General features: G+C 42.1%; 1 protein-coding gene across 2 annotated transcripts in view; it reads right to left on the reverse strand.

The window, feature by feature from the left end:
- The window catches only part of CHRM3 (cholinergic receptor muscarinic 3), a 476,047-nt gene extending 456,966 nt beyond the window's left edge, over positions 1 to 19,081 (reverse strand). The window contains exon 1 of one of the 2 annotated variants that reach the window (XM_073879001.1): positions 18,446 to 19,081. The gene's annotated coding sequence lies outside the window, so the exon portion shown is untranslated. Of the gene's footprint in view, positions 1 to 17,388; positions 17,806 to 18,445 lie in introns of those variants that run through there. The other variant, XM_073879002.1, reaches the window with a different exon arrangement.
- Between the last annotated feature and the right edge of the window lie 2,117 nt (positions 19,082 to 21,198).

A 21,198-nucleotide genomic window follows, 5' to 3' on the forward strand; every position in this document is an offset into this window, starting at 1 on the left:
GGGAGGAAGGAAGGAAGGGGGGGAGGAAGGAAGGAAAAGAGAGAGAGGAAGGGAGAACTTGAGACAAGTATTAATTCTGAGAAAACAAAAAAAATACAAAAAGAGAAAATATCATAGTTCACTAAATGGTTCACAGTAGTGAGTAAAATTTACATAGTCAAAACATGTTAATATCAAGTACAAACACAACCAAAATTTTAATGTGATTCTCTCGGGAGTATAAGGAAAGACATTTCCAATAGTAGAAAGTAAATTCTAAAAGCCAAAAAGCAAGACACGGTAGTCCAAGAATGATACTTAGAAATATGGGAAGTAAATAAAAACAACAACAACAACAACAAGAGCCTGAAGAGTGGAAAATGCTTGCCTCTCAAGAGTGGGAAGCTGGGAGGCATGGGGTGCTGAGGACTGCTATAATTTTATCACAGCCTTGGGAGACGTGTGACTTTCTAAAGGACTGAGATATTACAAAAACTTCAAAACTCTTTGATGACATAGGACTGCAACAACTGTGTAAATCGTATAAAAAAAAACAAAACAGTGGCTATATCTAGGCTGCCCTTTATCTCAACTGTACTTTGGAAGTGAGAACAGACAGATTTGCCAGTCGGGACAAAGCAAGTTTAAGGACACCTGCAGCCATGGGGCTGACAAAAAGGGCAGCAAGAAGCTAGAAGATAAATGAAATCATGCTTGGATTTTCTTATTTTGCCTCTGAAAAACATATTGATCTTCTTGACTGCTCAGAGACCCAGTATTAAAGGGCAACAAGAGTGGAGGAGACGTGTTACTGGAAATCCTTCTTTAGGGATAGCAGATGAGTCAATTCTAGAACCAGTCCTGGAGGATCAGAGGATTCCAACGAAGAGATGGTGGAGGAGAGATGCTGACCGCTGACATGAGGGAATCACTCAAAGGGTACAGAGCTTCTGGGCAACAACAAATGGGACTAAAGGCGCAGGGAAGCGTGAGAGGCCATAAAATCACTTCTGCCTCGAGACCGTCCTTGTAAATGATGACGGTATGCATTCTGTACTGGTGATATTACCCCTTGGGGGTAAAAATGGGTTCTTACAGGGCAGATAAAAGTAGTAGAGATTGCAATGATTTCCAACTTGCTGAATGGCCACATTTTATAAACAGATGTATAGCAAATGTATGGTATTAAATTTTCATGGATTAAAGAGGACATTAGGACCAAACCCCCCCAAAACAAAAAACCAAACAAACATTGAAAAGGCTCCTTAGGGGGGTGATAATGAAGAAAATCCAGAAGAGAAACACTGAATTAAAAGAAAATTAACAGAAAAAGAATGGTTGGAGAACTTTGGAATGGAAATTAGTAGAAACTGAGAAGGGCCTTACAATTCTGGGAGCATGAGAGGATTTTGTGGTTAAAAAACATTTTAAGGTTAATATCAGCCACCTAATATAGTAACACACACCAAAACATTCTTTAAAATGTTAGAGCAGTAAATAACCTCAAATCAAAACTGCTCTAGTATCTAGATCAATGAGCTTGTTTTAACAAAAGATATTCTCTATTCAGTGAATTTCCTGATACCCATCCCAAGCATCTTGTTGCCTTTTAGAGACCAGTAAGTCAAGCTCGTGACAGCTCCAAAATCTATTGGACAATGGCTTCTATGTGATCCCAGTAAAATATTTTCCTAACTTTCCAAATAACCTGCTTCGAAACCTTACCTGTACAAGCATTGTTTCCCACTTTGACTCGGCGCCCAGACAAAGGTTTTCATCTACACCTATGGTTTCAAGACCTGAAAAATGGGAAAAATTCAGGCCCCACTGAGTTCTTGGTGCCGCTGAAACAATTCATACACTTGAGTGTGTGTGCGTTTGGATATGCAGGTCCACAGAAACAGAGTCTCCAGTGAGTGCCTTCTATCCAACCATCATCAGGGAAAATTTGCAGTATTAGGAACACTGATCTTCTCCCGATTATGCCCACGGATCAGCACCCTTCAAACCAGATTACTTATTATAGTATTCTTTAAAGCTACCTCTTAATAGCAAGAAAAATTAGTTGATCCACTTAAGCCTCAAGGTCTATGAAGGCAAGACCCTGTCTTCTTTCTCTAGTACTCTTTCTCCAACCTAGAGCAGCATCCTGGCATAAGCAACTGCTCAAAAACTATCGGAGAAATAAAAAATAGAATACATTATCTTCAAGTACATTTAGCAATATTTCGAGATCTAGATTTTGTTGCGAAAAACCTAATAAAGTACAATACTTAATGTATTTTAAAGAGCCTCAGAATAACCAAACCACTGGAAATCATATTAGCCAAGTAATGCAGAAAATTAAGGATCTTGTGGCATATCAAGAGCATCCCAGGCCAACGTACTCTTGATTATCTGTCACATTTTGCATAGTTTACATAGAGTAGGCACTCCCTGTTGATTCCTAATGTAATGTACAAATTCAGAAAAGTCCTATTTCGTCTTCCCCTTCCATTTTATAACCTAAGAAATTTCTTGACTTCCTTTGTAATGCATATGCTTATTATAATTAAGTAAATGAGCATTTATGAAAATAGAATTTTTGAACATGAGAAGGTGGCAAGTTGCTTCTCTCTTATGTAACTGTAATAGGAAAATAGGGGAAAATAGCATTATTGGAAATGAGGCTAGGCATACTCAAGTAAACTTGACGGAATGTGCTAGTTTATTTCATTGTTTTTCCAGTCTAGAATCCTGCAGTTCACTGTAAATGATGCTTAGTGATGATTTTAATATGGGTGTACAAAAGAAAAGGCCATGGTCGAAAGGACAATATGTGGTGGGTTTGTCAGGTTTTGTTTCTGCAATGAGAAACACAAAAGTGGCACTTAATATTCCTTTATTCAGTCAGTGTTTGTTGTGAACCTACTGTGGGCCAGGCAGTGTTCTAGGAACTGGAGATTTAGAGATTAATAAAAAAGGTCTGGGGTTCCTGGGTGGCTCAGTCGGTTACACGTCTCCCTTCAGCTCAGGTCATGATCCCGGCGTCCTGGGATCAAGCCCCACATCAGGCTCCCTGTTCAGCAGGGAGTCTGCTTCTCCCTCTCCCTCTGCTCCTTCCCCTGCTCGTGCTCTCTCTCTTGCTCACTCTCTCAAACAAATAAAATCTTAAAAAAAAAGATCAAGTTCTTGGTCTCAGAGAGCTCATATTGCAGTGATTATAAGCAGACAATAAATGAAAGGTAAATACCCATGATGTCAGATGCTGATAAATACTCTAAATAGAAAGACGGTAGATTGAGATGGTGAATAATGGAAGACAGTGCATGCCATTTCAGGTGAGGTGGTCACAGCATGCTTGATCAGGTGATACCGGAGGAAGACCTAAATACTAATTTCTAGAGAGTGTTCCAGACAGAGAGATGAGTACATGCAAGACTCCGAGGTGGACTGTTCCTGGTACAGACAAAAAATAGCAGAGAGTCTGCACATGTAAGGTAAGTTTTGCTTGGCTAGCATGCCTTGCATTTCCATCTCTTCAAATCTTACTGGTCCTTTAAAGTATCTCTCAAGTGAAATTCCTGCAACTAAGAAGTTCCTGGAATCCCTCCAGAAAGATTTGGCTTCTCCACCCTTTGAATCCCAAGAACAACTTGGCTCCGATAACTCTATTTTACAAATTAACATTTTTGTAGATTATAAACACATATCTCGGGGCAAGACTTTGCCACAAATTTTTATAGACCCGTCTGAACCTAGCTGCCCTAAGACAATCATGTCCAGGCTGCTTACGACATCAAAGGCAGCATCTATAGTTGGTGTGAGCTTTCTAAAATTTTAAAGAGTCTGTTAAGTACTCCTTCTTTATAGATTGGTCTGGTTTGCACTTGGAAAACACACAAGATGCCACCCTCAGTCTTCTAAAAGACATGCCGAATCTCATGCTTCGGTTAGTTATTTCTGTGTTGAAAAGAGGATAAATAGGTGGGATCTTCATTAGCAAGATCTGAGCCAACTTTCCACTCTGCAATGGTAATGTTAATCTTGGTTTATACATAAGCGTTGCCCGATATAACTTCTGTTCATGTTTCATTGTCTTTGCATTCCTGCAGCCAATGGTAGATCAAATGAAGTAGTCAGGCTGAGTTTCTAGTATCTTTGTTCCTTCTGTCACCACAAACAAAACAAAACAAAACAAAAACAAATTAACTTTGTTTCTCACACATCTGGAATCGTAGCACATTCCCTAGATCCACCAAGTGTGTTCATCTAGGTCTCAACTTGCAAAGTCTATTTTAACTTTTTTTTAAATTTACACAAAGGGAACACTGGTCAAAGTGTGGTAGAGAATTTCTATTCTAGCGAATATCATATCTCATATCTTATAATGTAGATATTATAAGATATTATAATTATAAGATACTATAGGGCAGTATCTTACATCATAACTTCAGCAATATATGTGACTTTCAAAAAGGGTTTCAAATATAGGTTGTCCTGTGTTTAAAAGGAAACAGAGCAGGCAGCCACATTAAAAACTAAATACCAAACAAAAAACAAAAGACAAATTAAATGCCAGGGAATGGTCATATTTAAAGCATGAAATCTATGGAATATAACAGCAACCCTTACCTCTCACTCATGCAGAACTAACAACACTTTCTCATGTCAAGTGGCTCATTTTGAACCTCATTTTAATTTTTCAAGACTTGACCCATTCATTGGACACACAAATGCAGATGTCTGCCATCTAGTGGCAAAAATCAGTATCAGCAGGCTAGTTTTTCTAGAAAACACTCAATATTTTTTTGAGAAAAACTCAATCTAAGCCCTAAGTTTAAAAGGTAGCGGGGTGGGGGGAAACTTAAAAAAGGGTAGGGGAAAAGTAAAGCAGAGGAAAGTCACACATCTAACTGGCCATGCTGTTCTAATACCCATATCTCTCTGATCTTGACACCAAGTTAGGGGAGGTTTGTTTAGAACCCCTTGGGAATAGTATTCTAGATCCTATGGATTTTCACAAAGATAGAAGTTCCTTGAAGGCAGCATGTTGCCCTGTTTATTCATCCCTTTATCTCTAGCACCTAGAATAGTGACTGAAACAATTCAGGAACTTAGTAAATTTAATGAAATGACCAATAGCCAGCAGAGGAACAGACCAGACTATGGGTTGCCTACCACAGGAATTTCTAAAATTCTAAAGAACAGAGTGACTGATAATTTTGTTTAATTCTCTTTAAAATTAACATAATACTTTAAATTTGTGAAATACTATTAATTGTATTATGCAGGCTTTTTAAAACTTACTTATTTCTAGAAAATCTATATAGAACGCCCTTAAATCAATGAGCAGAACTAATCTATGCCGACTTTTATGAATATTCATAATAACTGAATTATTATGCACGTATGCAGCAGTTCTAGACTATTCTGTCTCACTTTCCTGACACTATGTTTTTCATATCAATAATATATGTGATATACTTGCTCAGAAAGGTAATCCTTAAGTATAGCAACACACACATGCAAAAAATATGGTCTGCTTATCATAGCTCCAAAATATAATCAAGAAACAAAGAAAAAATCATTGAGGACTGCCTATATTTGAGATAAGAACTTCTATTTTAATATGACCTATGAACACATATCCATATTAAAAAAACAACAATATATTTAGATACAATAAAGTATATTTGATGGAAAGAGTTCCATCTTATTTCTAACACCTGAGATCTCAGTCCTTGCTCGACTGTGTTTAAATTCCAGTGGAAAAGAGCACTCCACCCTTCCTCAAAGCCTGAGAAACACCCTAAATTGAATATGACTCATCTTACCAGAGAGAACAGCCTAAGATAATGTACCCCTTGCCAAGCCGGCCACTCAGAAAAAAAAAACAGAAAATGTTTCTCTCTCAATCTCTATCTCTGTCTCTCTCTCTCTTACTGTTAATCTTCAGTTAGTGAGTCTTAAAATTTAGCAAGCAGAAGTATCGTTCGAGATATTTATTTAAAATGCAGACTGACAGAACCTGACCCTATTCGGATTCAGCAGGTCTGGTTTCAATCCCCAAGACTGCATTTCTAACAAGCACCCCAGATGATTCTGGTGCCCTTGATCTTGGGCTTTGTATGGCTTTAGATACATCACTCTTAATTTTTATTTTTATTTTTTTACCAATCATCTTTTATCGGGTATTAATTCTTTTTCTTTTTTTTAGATCCCATTTATTTATTTAAGAGGGAGAGCATTGAGCTGTATTATAAGCTGGGGGAAGGAACGGGCAGAGGGACAAGCAGACTCCCCACTGAGCAGGGAGCAGGGGTTCCATCCCTAAGCCCCGAGATCATGACCTGAGCTGAAGGTAGACGCTTAACCGACAGAGACACCCAGGCGGCTTAAAACATCACCATTTCTTTTTTTTTTTTAAAGATTTTTGTATGTATTCATTCAAGACACAGAGATACAGAGAGAGAGAGAGAAAGAGAGAGAGCATGAGCAGGGGGAGAAGCAGAGGGAGGGGGAGAAGCAGACTCCCTGCGGAGCAGGGAGCCCGATGTGGGGCTCGATCCCGGGACCCTGGGATCATGACCTGAGCTGAAGACAGACGCTTAACCATCTGAGCCACCCAGGCGCCCCAACATCACCATTTCTAAACCTTTCTGGTGGTTACAAGAATCCCTCAGGAGACTGGCTACTTATGATGATCAACCAATAATGACCACTTCAAAAGTACAATTAGCATTAGTTGGTGAGAGGAGCCGTATTTGGAGGCTGTTATCCAAAAGGACTGTGCCCTCCCCAAATGTTAAGGGTCACCAGTGTAACCATGTATCTACACAGACAACCCTCCGGGCAAGGAAAATTTTATTATGTTCTGTATGATACTCAACAAGAACTGTTGAGTATTGTAGTGTTTATTAATACATAAACCATTTTGTCATTATCAAGATACACTGAAAACTGCTAACGCTCATATTTAATTTTCCTCCCCAAAAAGAGTAGTAAGAAAGAATTCACCCAACAACAAATACATAATGAGAGCCGATTATGTGCCAAGGACTGTGTTTGGCCCACAGGATCTATCAGTGAAAAAAACGTAACATAAAAATCTCTGCCCATACAGGGGCAGATTTCGTGAGCTTCTCATTCAGAGTTTACAGCATAAAGTCCTAGGTATAGAAAAATAAATAATGGTGGCTCCTGATGAGATGCTCAAAATCTAAAGGAAAAGCCCGTTATTTACATAATTTAGTTCTAGTGCGAACAAGTAGAGCAAATGTTACAGCAGACGCGGGAACAATACAGCCAAGGGGCTTGAGGACTGAACAGGTGACTCTTCTCTGGGAAGGGGGGTCTGCAGTATCTGTGGGCCTGCTCACACTCAGAGGAGGGCTGGCAGCTCCGGAAGCATGGGGGAGTCTGGACGAAAACCTGGAGGCAGCAGAATGGAGGACCACGCAAGGGCCCTCCAGCAGGTCAACAGGGCCGTAGTGCCACAGCAGAGGGAGGTAAGGAGGATGGAACTGACATTTGTGTAGGAAGTCTGAGTGAAAATGTAATGACAGAATAGGGAAAAGCAAAAGCAGATGGAAAGCAAGAAGACGCATGTTCGAGGCCATGGGGACTGTGGGAGGGGAAGGTGGGACACGCCCGCCTCAAGGAAGAGGCAATGGGACAAGGAGGGAAGGAGTGGATGGGGCAGCTCAGGAAAACCCATCAGGATGAAGAGACGGTGTGAGAACAGTATTATGTCTCACTCTTACAAATCGAGGAAATACAGATTCAGAAGGTTCGAGTCTGAGATTCCAGGGTGACTGTGATGCAATCAATCAATACAGGAAAAACAGGAGGCATGGTTTATTTTGAGGACAGGTGATGGGTTGCAATGTCCAAACGGAACATTAGAGGTGACCGGGTGATATTCTTTGTGGAAATGTCCAACAGAGCGCCAGAAACGATGTCCCACACTCAAGGGAAGACAATTGGGTCAGCCGTCACCAAAGCCCAAGGGCAGCTGAGATCTCCAAGGGAAGAGGTAAGACAGCTGGCAAGATGACTCCTGGGAAGAACACAGAAACCCAGACATGGAGTCCGAAGACCCAGGCTTATTAAGTCTCTGGCCTTGGGTGAATCACTCAATGTCTTGGGACCTCGGTTTCCTCAAATATGACTTAAGATGTAGAGTTGTGCTCCATATAATTTCGCTAACTCGGACCACAGGCGTCTTATTCATCTACAAGCGTTAGCCACTTCTTGCCTGCCATTCTCCTTGCAGGTTTTCTCTTCGCGAGACAAAACCAGCTTCACTGACAACCGGAGGTTCCCCAAGCCGACTCCACCCCTCCCGCTCCCCAGGCAAATGACCTTCCAGAATTCTACCCCAAAACTCATTCTTCAAAAATTGAGAAATATGGTAGTAGTAGCATTCATCTTTATTAAGAGGTATCTCTCCAAAATTCTTGGAGGAATTTTGATTTTGAGTTCTATAAGAATTTTCTTCTCAACAAATACCTTATATTGCGCACTCACTTACTGACATTCTAAGACACAGTACATATGACCTTTTGTTTTCTCTTGGCACTTCTCCCTAATTTGCAGTTTTGTTAAATATACAAAATGATTTTGTTAGATCTTTGTTAAAGACTTTCTGGGTTTTTTTTACTCTACGCTTAGATTCATTCATGAAACAAAAACTAATATATGTATGTATATATATATATGTATGTTAGATAAATAAATATTGTCCACATTCAGAATTCAAAATGAATCATCTGCTCTTAATAGATCTAAAGTATGTGAAAGTTTAAATTTCAATATAAAATTCAGCTATCCGAAAGTACTTGTCATCAAACATGATGATTGTAATCTGGCATCAAACATGAGTGACTATTATTTCTCCACCAGTCCACCGGCCAACATTAGCCTGAAGGTACAAGAGTAACTTGTGCCTACCGGGGCAGTATTATGTCTTACTCTTATAACTCCAAAAGGTCTAATCCTGGGGGCAGAGAAAGTGCTGAATTTAAACATGCTTAACTGATCAGAAGTTCAAAGCAAATGTATTTCTATACTGCTGGGCCATTTTAAGTGGATTGATTTTTATGCCATGAAATCAGTAGATCTTATGGACTACGTTGCAGATTTTAAAAAATAAGGAGGTAGATTTACATTTAAAGTCAGGTCACAAACATCTATTATTATCTCAGTTTTGTATAAAGTAGATGAGAGGATGTATATAGAAAAATATCAGAGGACTGGAGTACCTGGCTGGCTCAGTCAGGAAAGCACGTGACTCTTGACCCCGGGGTCATGAGTTCAAGCCCCACACTTGGTATAGAGCTTACTTTAAAGAAGTTTCAGAGGTTCATGCATCAAATTGTTAACCGTAGTTTTCTTATGGGGCACTGGGTCATGACAGACTTTTACTTTTGACATCACATATTATTGTTGTAATGTTTGCTTTTTAGTATAACCTCTATTACTTTCATAACAAGAAAGCAGCCAATACACTATATTTACATATTTTATATGTTGATGAGTATACTGAGCATTTACAGGAAGACTCCGGATAGGGTCCTTTAGGGCAATCAAGGACAAATGAGACATAGCATCTTCAAGGACTTCACACTTCAGTGTTTGAAATAATTTACACACACACAAGAGTAAATGTGACCGGTGATGAAACTGAGAATCTGATAAAGTAACTAAAAGATGAATTCATGGTAAGAAATGTCAGTTCAAGCAGTCCTTGACAAATTGCTAAAATCTGGGCCCATGAGGATGTGGAAGAAAGGGCATTCTATGCAGCATAAGAAAACATGAAAGTCATGAAAATAGCAGAGCATATACAGAAGAGCAAGTGCTAAGGGAAAGGCGACCTTGAGACTTGGAATTGAATTTAAAATGTAAATCCAAGCTACGGAACAAGTCAAATGCTAGTTGAATGCTGATGTAATAGATTTAATTGTTATTCAGTAATAATAGAAGGGGGCATCAAAGAAGTCTTCTGAGAATAGGAGAAAAAAATGATCAGATTGGGTCTTCAATTAAAGTGATCTGTATCAAATGGATTAGAAGAAGAGGGCATAGTCAGTGAATTCATCTGGAAAGCTCAGAGACCGTGTGAGACAGGTGTACAGAAGGCAGGACTCACATCAGCATCCCCATCACCTGGGCTTGTTAGAAATGCAGATTCTCAGGCCTCGGCCCAGACCTCCTGATTCACAGTCTGTCTTTTACCAAGTTCTCTATGTGATCTGAATGCACACTAAAGTTGGAAAAGCAATAAATCAAGGTGCTGGTAAGAGGAAAGAAAAGAAGCCAAGAGGTTTGAGCTATTACTTGGTTGAGTTATTACAATTTGGCATCTTTTTTTTTTTTAAAGATTTTATTTATTCATTCATGAGAGACAGAGGGATAGAGAGAGAGAGAGAAGCAGAGGGAGAAGCAGGCTCCCAAGGAGCAGGGAGCCCGATGCGGGACTCAATCCCAGGACCCTGGGATCATGACCTGAGCCGAAGGCAGACGCTTAACCATCTGAGCCACCCAGGCGCCCTACAATTTGGCATCTGACTAAATGTGGGAGGTAATGGAAGAGAATAAATCGAGATTACTCAGAAATGTTGAGCTGTAGGATGGTCGGTCATGCTATTCATAGAAATAGGAAACCCCAGGAGAGCAGGATGAGGAGGAAACAGATGAAGGCTGCGCGGTCCAGCCAGCTCATGGAAATGCTCCTTCCAGAAGCCAAGCCGGGCCTGGAGACCATGAAATGGGTGGGATCCGCACTGAGGACACTGGAAGGCATAAAAATAAATGCAGTTACAAAAGGAGGAGGGTTGAGAAAGGCAAGGGAGTCAGCTGAGGAGAAATTCTTAGCCTCGGGAGCTGCTCAGGAGATGAGGTGGGGAAGGTGGGAGGAGGCAGAAGAGCCCCAGGGGAGGAGAGCCAGGGGAGCAGGACCTTTGAAAATAAGGGGAGGGGGAAGGTGTTGTTAAGAGAGTAAAGGGGACACCTGGGGAAGGACCACTTGTTTTGTGACTGAGAGGTCACCCGTGACTTTTGGCAGAGCGGCTTTTGTGAACCTGGTGAGGATGAAAGCCAGAGAGCCAAAGGTTAGGGTCAGAGGGCAGTAAAATTGGGTGTGTGTGTGGGGGGGGGGGGGCTGGACCTTAGGCATCCAGTGCAAATAAAAAGATTAAGAATAAAGGTGAAAATTTCAAAGGGGCATAAAAGACCAGGTTGAATTAACTTTAAACTGTTGAACTTTAAGGATTTTCTTCTAGAAGAAAGATCAGAAGTATTTTCTTCATAATTCTCAGAATTATTAGGAGGGCAAACAAGCACAGTAAGAATTAGATTTTTGGCTCAATGTAAGGAGGAGCTGCTTCTCACTGCTCTCTGAAAAAGGAATAGGCTGCCTTGCGAGCATTAATTTCTCAAAGCCTACAGACCACACAATTCAACAGGGAATCATCAAGTAGAATGTTGTTCATCGATAACATTTGTAGCTGGCTCAACGGTGGCCTCTTAAAACATATGTCCACATCCTAATTCCCAAAGCCTGCAAATATTACCTTATACAGTAAAAGATGTGATAGTTAAGGCTTTTGGAAGGAGGAGCTTATCCTGGAATCACATGTATTCTTATAAGACGGGCACACAGAGAAGGTGACACACAGAAAAAGAGGAGGCAATGTGACCACAGAGGCAGAGACTAGAGGCAGGCACAAGTTCAGGAATGTAGACTGCGATCGCAAGCTGCAGATGACAAGGAAGGATTCTCCCCAGGAGTCTTGGGAGGAATTGTGCACCTGCCCACACGTTGACTTCAGACTTCCAGGCTCCAGAATTAGGAGAGAATATATTTCTTCTGTTTTAAGCCATGGGAAATCAATGTGGCGCTTAACATCACCTTCCAAGTCTTAGATTTCTGGAGCTGCTCTCAACTCATGCAGATCATAAGCTCCTGGAAGGCGCAGCTGTGGTTCACTCTCTTGTGAATCCAAAAAAGGATGTCTGTGGTTCCTGGCACATTAGGTAACACTGAACACTGTCGGGGAGATTTACCACAGAAATATACACTCAGGTGTGTAAGTGAAAAAGAGAGATGGATACACACAGACAGTGGATAAAAGATAGATAGATAGATAGATAGATAGATAGATAGATAGATAGATAGTTAGATAGATAGAAAGGCAGGCAGATGGATAGACTCATTCTAGTCAGGCAAGTAAAATAAAATTTAGTTATACTCTCATGAAGTGAACTTCATAAATACAACCTGGGTTATCCTTGGCTGTCACATTGACTCTTAAAGATTGTACAACCGGAATTTGGAGGAAGGACATACATATGGCTTGTAGTCACTTAAATTTTCAGTTTTTCACAATTAAATGAATTTAGGGGTTTAAAATAATTTATCACAAGAAAAGCTGAAGGATAGCTGCACTCAAGGAAAGTTGAAAAAGGTTGGCTGGGGATTTGGGGGCAAGGCAGGCAGAAAGGAGGACTCGATACGAAGGACTATTGTGGCAATTCCAGTTTTCCCGAATGTCTCCCTTCCCACAAGATCATGTACACAGCATGTGTTATTTTCATGTGAGGAATCACAGGCAAACAAGACAGGAGAATCTCCTCATCCATTTTATGTATGAGAACTTCTTTTCAATGCAGACAATTTGAGGGATCTCCCCATGAGAGAAATTGTGCATTTAGACTACTATGAAGTTAAAAAAAAACCCTGAAAATCACAAAAAAAATCACTGTGTTCAATGAACACTTCTCAATGAATTCACATAGATATAGATAGATACATAGACACATAGAACCCAGCAATATTTGAAATTTATATGGATTCTTGGAGTCTGCCAAATACAACTGGATTGGGATCCACAGGAAATAAGAGCTGGCTAGATGAAACTCCAAATGGCTGTGGGCAAGGAGTGGTTCTTAGCTGGGCAGTAACTGGGTTTCTCTCCAGACTGGGTCCAATGGGCAATTCCAGTGAGGGAACCTGCTCCAAAGTGTAAGTTAAAAAAAAAAAATGGACAAAGGCTGTCAGTGGATCCGTTTTCCTAAAGCTCATTGGTAGGATACTCTGGTATGAATTTAATTCTTGGGGCCATAGCTACCTGTGATAAATTAGAAGGCTTTAGCAGAAGAACACCTCGCAACCATAAATGCATGGTCCCCTGCAGTAGACATCTGGTAGCCCCATCCTCTCTGAAACAGGCTGGCAATACTTTACTTTGGCTTCACCATACCTGAATTTTATCTGAACAGCAGTAGTTGGAGGATATCCTGCCTGACCCAGGATGTCTATACTAACACTACTTCCTGCAGTAGAGGTGACTGAAGGTAGACTATGTCACGGCTCAGCTGGTGTGCCAGATTTCAAGGGAACACTGGGAACAGGAAATAAGCTAGGGCTAGGCTAGAACAAATGACCTAATGAAGAATTAATTCTGTAGCGGATAGTCAGCAACTCAAATTACAGTGGCCAGGAGGAGTGTGGAGAACTGAGATTTGATCCTGCCAACAATGACACACAAGGAGACTTGATTTGTCAAGTGGAACTTGGCAGCACAGGTCTCCAGGCAGAAATGATATGCATTGTCAGGAGGGTGGCTGTGCCTTAGGCCCAGGGGGTTTGTCCACGTTGGGGTTGCCTCAGAGACTGGGAAGAGAAAGAATGTAGTCTTGCTCCTGGAGAGAAGTTCTTGGCAAGGGTGAGGCTCACTGCCAAGGTCATCGCTAAAGTCCTTCCAGGCAACACTTTAGTACTAAAAATGCAAACAAAAGAGAAGTCTAGCCTAGGAGATGGCAACTAGGAAAAGTGTTAAGAGAAACTGAGGCCAGGGGTGCCTGGGTGGCTCAGTTAGTTGGGCGACTGCCTTCGGCTCGGGGCATGATCCCGGAGTCCCGGGATCGAGTCCCGCATCGGGCTCCCTGCTCAGCGGGGGGTCTGCTTCTCCCTCTGACCCTCTTCCCTCTCGTGCTGTCTCTCTCTCATTCTCTCTCTCTCTCTCTCTCTCAAATAAATAAATAAATAAATAAAAAATCTTTAAAAAAAAGAGAGAGAAACTGAGGCCAGCTGAACATGGCAAACACTAGAGCTCGCTAAGGTTAGGGCAGGGGAGCCGACCTTACACTCCCTTCTGTGGAGCTCCCTGGCAGAAGAATCTGGAGGCCCAGCCTCAGGGTCTCACACAGAGCAGGGCTGGGGTAGGCTCGAGCTCAAAGCCTCCAGGCATCTGCCACCTCCTGTTTGTCCAATTGTAGTCACCCATTTTTTTCCCAGCATTGTTTCTCCTCAAAGTGTTCATATTCCAGCCGGCTTCCAGATGACATGGCACCATCGGTGAGAAGAAGATGGCAGTAGCTCAAATATCCCTTCCGTTGGCTTGCTGTCACCACCAGTGGATCCCAGGACTGTCAATGCGGGGAGCTGCAGCCTCGGCAGAGAAAAGTCTAAGAAGGTGCATGCCAGCCAGAGTACTTGGCCTTCAGGAGTGGATGAGCAGGGAGTTTCAACAGGTGGGACAGCAAAACTGCCAGCCTGCAGGGGAGAGCCTGCCAGAGGCTGCGGCGTCTACAAGCCGCCAAAACGTATGGACAGAAAGGAACACAAGGCAGCCAACTACTGAGCCAGAGAGACACCTGCACCCTGGCTCTCTGTGCTCCACGTCAAATCATATTAAGGGTCTAAATCATGCGCCACATTTAATAGTGCTTTAGAGATTGTTCAAAAATCAGTTTCACATGCGTCATGGCTTCGGACCCTCAAAAGCACTCTGCACCGTGCACAGGGCAACTACTGTCCCCTCCACTTGCATGCTGGGGAAGAAACGCTGGGGGAGGAAACACAATTTTCTTGTAAGGTCCGTTGTGATTCAATATTTTCAACAGCTTCACGGCAACAAAACTGTCTTTATTTCCTCGTTTGAAGGCAATGGCTAATGCAGATCTACCCTGCCCAGGATGTGCACATTTTAGGGAATGGAAAAGTCTAAGGGAGCCCTCCAGACGCAAATGTGGGGTTATAATTGAATGGGGGTAACTTTGGCACCTGTACAGACTTTCTGTGGAGTGCTGGTTGAGGAAGAAGGGCCAAGACTACTGATTTAGGATTCAGAGAGCCTACTTTTAATTTGATCTGAACAGGGACCACTTGCTTAATGGAAAAGATAGAGCCCATCAGACATGAGAAATTAACTTCCAATTTGACAAGCTTTGCCTCTTGTCCAATTCATTAGATGATCTCTTCAGCTTTCTCCCTTAAAATCAAAACTTTCCACTGAGGCTGCAATTCTATCCCCAAGTTCTGTTAAGACAGATAACTAGCACAGGGATTCCCCTGGACTAAATGAGATTGACAGGTAAAAAGTCCTGTGGACCATTTCACTGCCATCACACCTAGGGAAGCACCACATTCAAGGATTAAGCATAAGGCACCATTTATTATGCTGATTAATTTTTTTAAATAACCATGGTAGAGGCATTTGATTAATTTTTTTTATTGGAGTCATGTATGTCATTTTGATATTCTCCTGCAAGAAAAATATATTTTAAATTCACAAACATATTGTATAAAATAAAACATTTCCAGTTACTCACTGAATACTTCAGAACCACAAGGTGAGGGTAATGCTATGGGTCACAATATATTAGGACATAAAATTAGGTTCCGCAAGTGAAGGACAGATGCATCTCTCTGCATACCCGTCAGGGACTCCATCTTCATATGATTCACAATTCATTCATCTCATATCTGAAGTGCCATTCTTACCACAGCTGTTCTCGACATAAACTGCCCTGCATTGCAAAGAAGACCCAGTTTCTTAATAGTTACACTGACAATGTCCAGGTCATTTAGGAGTAGACAAGTAATTCTTCCAATGTTAACAACTTTGTTAGACAAGAATAGTATGTTGGCTCGGGAAATGATACAGGAAATTTTAGGTAAAAATATGAACAAAATTATTACTTTATAATTAGCAAATACACAAGGGAACTTTGTTTTTATTTACATCATTTAATTTTCTTTCTATTAAATTTACTGGTGTGGATTCAAGAAATTCTAGTTTTGTGAATTTTATGTTTTTTTTCCCCCCAGGCTCATTTTCAACAGGTTGCCTGTAATTAAAAGCTAAAATACCATTAAAAGAAAGTTCGCATTGTTACACACCAGAGCTTAAACAACACATTTTCTTTCTGTAAGAAAGTAAATCATTTGTCTTTATAAGGAAGAGAAAATGGGCGCATCCTCAAAAACTCAGCATGCCTAAGTCATCTTCAGAAATAAATAATACTTTTGAAGTGCTATTTTCCCTTTTCTCCCCCAAAAGAAAAATAAGATAATGCGCATTCTTATATTTCTCTAAACTTTAAAGTTTCCTAAATAAGTTTAAATGTAGATTTAATGCAGAATTACTCCTAGAAGACTCTCATTCTTTCTCTATATGTTGACCAATTCCACACACATTTCCCCTTTTCCCAAATTACACTTTTCTCTTACAATGATCTTCCACGCAAAAGATATACATTGTCAAAGATTTTTTCATTAACCTTTTTATCTCATTTTCTTTTTCAAATATCAAGTCTATCTGAATAAATATTTGCTGTGATTTAAATAAACGGCATTTCAATATGACTATTTTCACATTAAACTCAATTTTATAGCACCCCCCAGCTTATAGAAACAGTCTAAATCAGACCGGCCACATAATTAATTTTAAGTTAGTAATTTAAGGTAAAGTTATATTTCCATATGGAAACCCATTTAAAGATAACATGCTTTCTAACTCAAGGATAGCTAATTATACATTAAGCTAATTGAGACAAACCATGTAAACAAAATCTCAAGGTAGGCTATTCAGTGATAGGAGTGTATGATCTAAACCACAATTCTGTGTCATGTGGAATGCATACTGGAAAGGCAGACATATTCTATGTATTCTTCGCAATACCAGCTCCCATAACAAGAGGGTGCACCCAACGCCATATCTCTCCCACCACATTTGGAACAGAAAGACCTTAATACGTGACTGCCACAGTCTTGTCTGTATGGACATATTTGTTCTAGGTTCAGCTATCCCCTTTCTTAAGTATATATTCTTAGGCAGGGTCTCTTTCTTAAGTAAATACAGGAGCATTGTTTTAAACACAGGAAATAGTGATGAATGTCTCATGCAATTTAATGATCTCACAATATGAAATTATTTGGGACTACACAATCAACAAATACACTTTTTTTAAAGAAAAGATTATTTTTCACATAGTAACCTGGAAAGACCACAAATGGGAGATTAGGCTATCTGTTTTGTTGTAACTCAAGGCCAAGAGAGAAATGAGAGGTCTGTGCAAAGCATACAGTGACATAACCAGTGTCCTTAACAACATAAACGCTCGGATAAATACATTTACCTCCTAAGAAGAGCCATCCTTTTTAACATCGCAACACAGCCCGAAGGAAGCATATCCTTACAGCCATCAGACGGGTTCAAACAACACTTGCAGACCAATGAATGTTTCCATTCTTGTAATCTGTCCATATGGATGCAATTCCCAAACCCCTGCTTCCTCTACCACTTCCAACCTGCGTGCTAGGAGAGTTGCACACACGCACACGCACACCGAAAAGGATCACAATTCCAACACGCACCGCGCGAAGAAGACAAGTGAATCTTGCTGCTCGAGTCAACTGCCCCCCCCAAACATCGTTTAAAAACACGCAGAAATTAACCCAGCTGTAAGGAGGCTGTTCTGGGGGAGGGTTCCAGAGTGGAGATCCGGTGCAATCCAACGGCCGTCGCTCCGCGAGTGTAGACTCTCTCTGGATCAGTAAAGATGCGCACCCGGGGCTACCCACCTTCGCCCAGGTGTTACACTAAGTGTCAAATTTGCCTTTTCGCCCCCTGAAATGCAATCCGAACAAGCCACCCCGTTTCGAGGTTGGCGAGTGCCTGCCTTAGCCTTCTTAAAAGCGGTAGGAAATCGTATGAGGGAAGCCACACACGCACAGCACACACGCGCGCGCACACAGGCACACACCAAGCCGAGTAGTTCCTCCGGTCCGGACACTTCGTGCCTCAGAGCCCGCATTCCGGAGACAGAGAATCCAAGCGGAGGAGAGCCGGGTGGGGCGTCCCCCGCTCTCTCCGGGCCACCGCTCCTGTTACTCCCGTCATTTTCCCGGCACTTGCTGTGACCCCGCATTCCCCACCTTCGGTCCCAGACTCCCAACTCCGCACACGATCGCGCTCTCTCTAGGTTCAAGTTCCCACCACCACCACCCCCCAAATCGACAGGCCAGCTCTCTCCATCCTCCCCAGTACCCTCTTTGCATTCCCCAAAGCAAAGACATTCCCTACCCGGGCCGAAAACTTTTTCCTCCCTTCGCAACACGATCAGGCAAGAAACCGGCTCAGCCGCTACCGCCACCCGCTTTGCCCAGCGCCCGGGTGGTGAGCACTGTCTTTACCTGGCCGCTGCGCTCCAGGTGACCGTCCCACGGCGGTCGCCCGCGCCTCCCCGACACGCGGGGGGCGCCCGGTCCGCCGTCCCTTAGCCGCCTTCTGCTCGGCGCTCAGGGAGCGGGTGTCCTAGGACCGCCCGCCCATGCCCGGAGCCGCCCTTCGGTTCATCGCGCGTCTCTGCCGAAGCGAGGCTGCCGCCGGCGAACTCACAAGGAGCGTGGGGATCCGGATGGCACCGACTTGCCCCGCGGTGTGCGCTCCCGGGTCCGAGAGCGCTCCGCCCGCGGGCAGCTGCGGCCGCGTCACATGCCGCCTCCAGGCAGCGGCCCGGCACCTGCCCAAGCGGCAGCGCTCTTGGCTCGGCACCGTCGCCCCCGCGCCTCGGGCTCCCTGCACGCTCCGGCCCTCACTGTTCACGTCTTTTTTTTTTTTCTTTTTTCTTTTCCTCTCTCTCTCTCTCCCTCCTCACTTTTCCCCCCCTTCTTCTTTCCTTCTCCTCTTTTATCCTGTATTCTCTTTTTCCAAAAGCAGACACAAGGCGCTCCAAGTGGGAGGAGGGTCTTTTCCTCCTCACGAACTCTTCCTCTGCCTGGTGGTGGCGGTCGTGGCTACTGCTCACCGCTCCTCCTCTTCTTCCTCCCGCGCTCCTCCTCCTCCTCCCAGGACTGCGAGCACGGGTGTAATGCACAAGCTGCCTGCTGGAGACCCAAACCTGCCCGGCTTCTGAGCATGCCCAGTTGCCTGGCAGGCGCCCCGCTCGGCTCCCGCGTGCGGGCTCCGCTGGCGCGCCTGGCGGGAGGCGAAGGAACCCGGCTCTGGGAGAGCCCGAGGCCTCCTGGCTGGCTCGCTGAGGCCCCACGCGTCCCCAGCTCCTGAGCCCCCGTTACTTCAAGGGCGGGCTTTTGTTGGTCAGTTAGTTTTGCTGCGTTCTCTTCTAAATTGCTCTGGACTGCTTAGAAGGATTGAAAGGAAGTGGATTCTTGGGCACAACTTATTGCTGAAAGAACCCCGGCTCAGTTAAAATAAACGACACTGTTGGGAACCTTTCTTTAGAGAGCAACCTGAGGGTTTTTTTTTTTTTTTTTTGGCGAGAGTCTCTTCATGCAGAACAATGTAATAGAGAGAGAACGACCTGGCTTTTCCTCCTCCAGAAGTTGACACCTTAGGGGTAAAAGAGAAACATGCATTTAAAAAGGCGCACGCGCGTGCGCGTGCGCGCACGCACACACGCTTTTTTTGAATCAGAAGATAAACCTTGCTAGCCATGCTTTACATTTTATATGCAATTCAAGAGGAATGAGAAGCTACAAAGAAAGAAGGAAAGAAAAAGGGAGAAGAAGGAGGTGGGGAGGGAGGAGTAATGTCTTACTATACTACTTTCAGCTAACTAAATAAGGAAAAAGTGGAAAGATGCCAAAGTTGCTGAGATACCAACAAGGCTGCTCCACAGGGCTCTGAAGGTTTTTAAAAGATCACGTAAGGAACCATTACTGGGGAATTGCATAAGGAAGGACAAAGACAATAATTGTAACTCGGGGGGCGGAGGGGGGAAGAAAAAGAGAAGTCAGAGCATAGTATGAAATGAAACTTTTAATAATATGAGAAGAGGCAAAATGAATTTGTTAATCCATTTGGAGCAAGAAAATAAACAGGAAAAGAGCTCTTCTTTGAGAAAATAAGTCGTGTTAAGAGAGAAAGAGAAGTATACAAATTCCATTCTGAGTCTACATACTCTCTTCTAGGCAGAACAATCTTTAGAAGAGAAGACACTAGACATTGCTTAGAGAAAATTAAGGTCACAATAGGAAAAATCTAGTGAGAAACCACATGGCTACTTAAATCCAAATATCCAAGTTCAGGTGAATTACATGCAGAATACTGGAATGATAATAACTATTAATATAGTAGCCATCTTGTTTCGACACCTCTCAGGTGGAAATATAATAGTTGCCTTCATATATTTCCCTAACCTTCAAAGCAAACATTTAAAAAAGGTATTTTACCCTCATTTAATAAAGGAGGACAGAAATTTAAAGGAGTAGGTAGCCCATTGCGTAGCTAGTAAGATAAATTCAAATTTAAAATACCTTTTCCATTACATAAAATTGCTATTTGCCTATGAGAATGAGAGTACCTTTGATAATATTTGGTAAATCCATAAACAACATACAGGGGGCTAGAAGAATGGGCATATAGAAATATTCCAGTTTTTTTAAATTTTTTATTGTTATGTTAATCACCATACGTTACTTCATTAGTTTTTGATGTGGTGTTCCATGATTCATTGTTTGTGTATAACACCCAGACCAGTTTTTTGTTTTTTTTTAAGGTAGGTTCTCTCATCTATACAGTGATTGTTATATGGATTACTGGCAATATTCTAGAGAAGATCATGAAATAAATCATTTGCCAGTAGTCTGAAAACAAAACAACTACAATTTAATGAAAATATTTTACCAGACTTGCTTCATTTTTCTTTCTTCATTAAACTCATACATGTGGCATTTCCCAATTCCAGCTAACTTTCCCATTATTTTTATGGACAAGTTAAGTGTAAATTGTATATCAACACTGAACAAACTGAAACTAACAGTTTGGACAGAGCTTCCCCAAGTGTCTTGGTAAGTATATTCATGCTACTTCAGAGTAGTGTTTGATTTTGAGCTTGGTGCCCTATTGTTCAGCAAATTTATCAAATTATATATATATATATAATATATGATAAATATACATATGCATATATACATATTATATATGT

The sequence above is a fragment of the Callorhinus ursinus genome, unplaced genomic scaffold (genome assembly GCF_003265705.2).
Source record: "Callorhinus ursinus isolate GAN/ISIS: 27379988/994484 unplaced genomic scaffold, GSC_fseal_2.0 scaffold32, whole genome shotgun sequence".
In the NCBI taxonomy this organism is placed as follows: domain Eukaryota; kingdom Metazoa; phylum Chordata; class Mammalia; order Carnivora; family Otariidae; genus Callorhinus; species Callorhinus ursinus.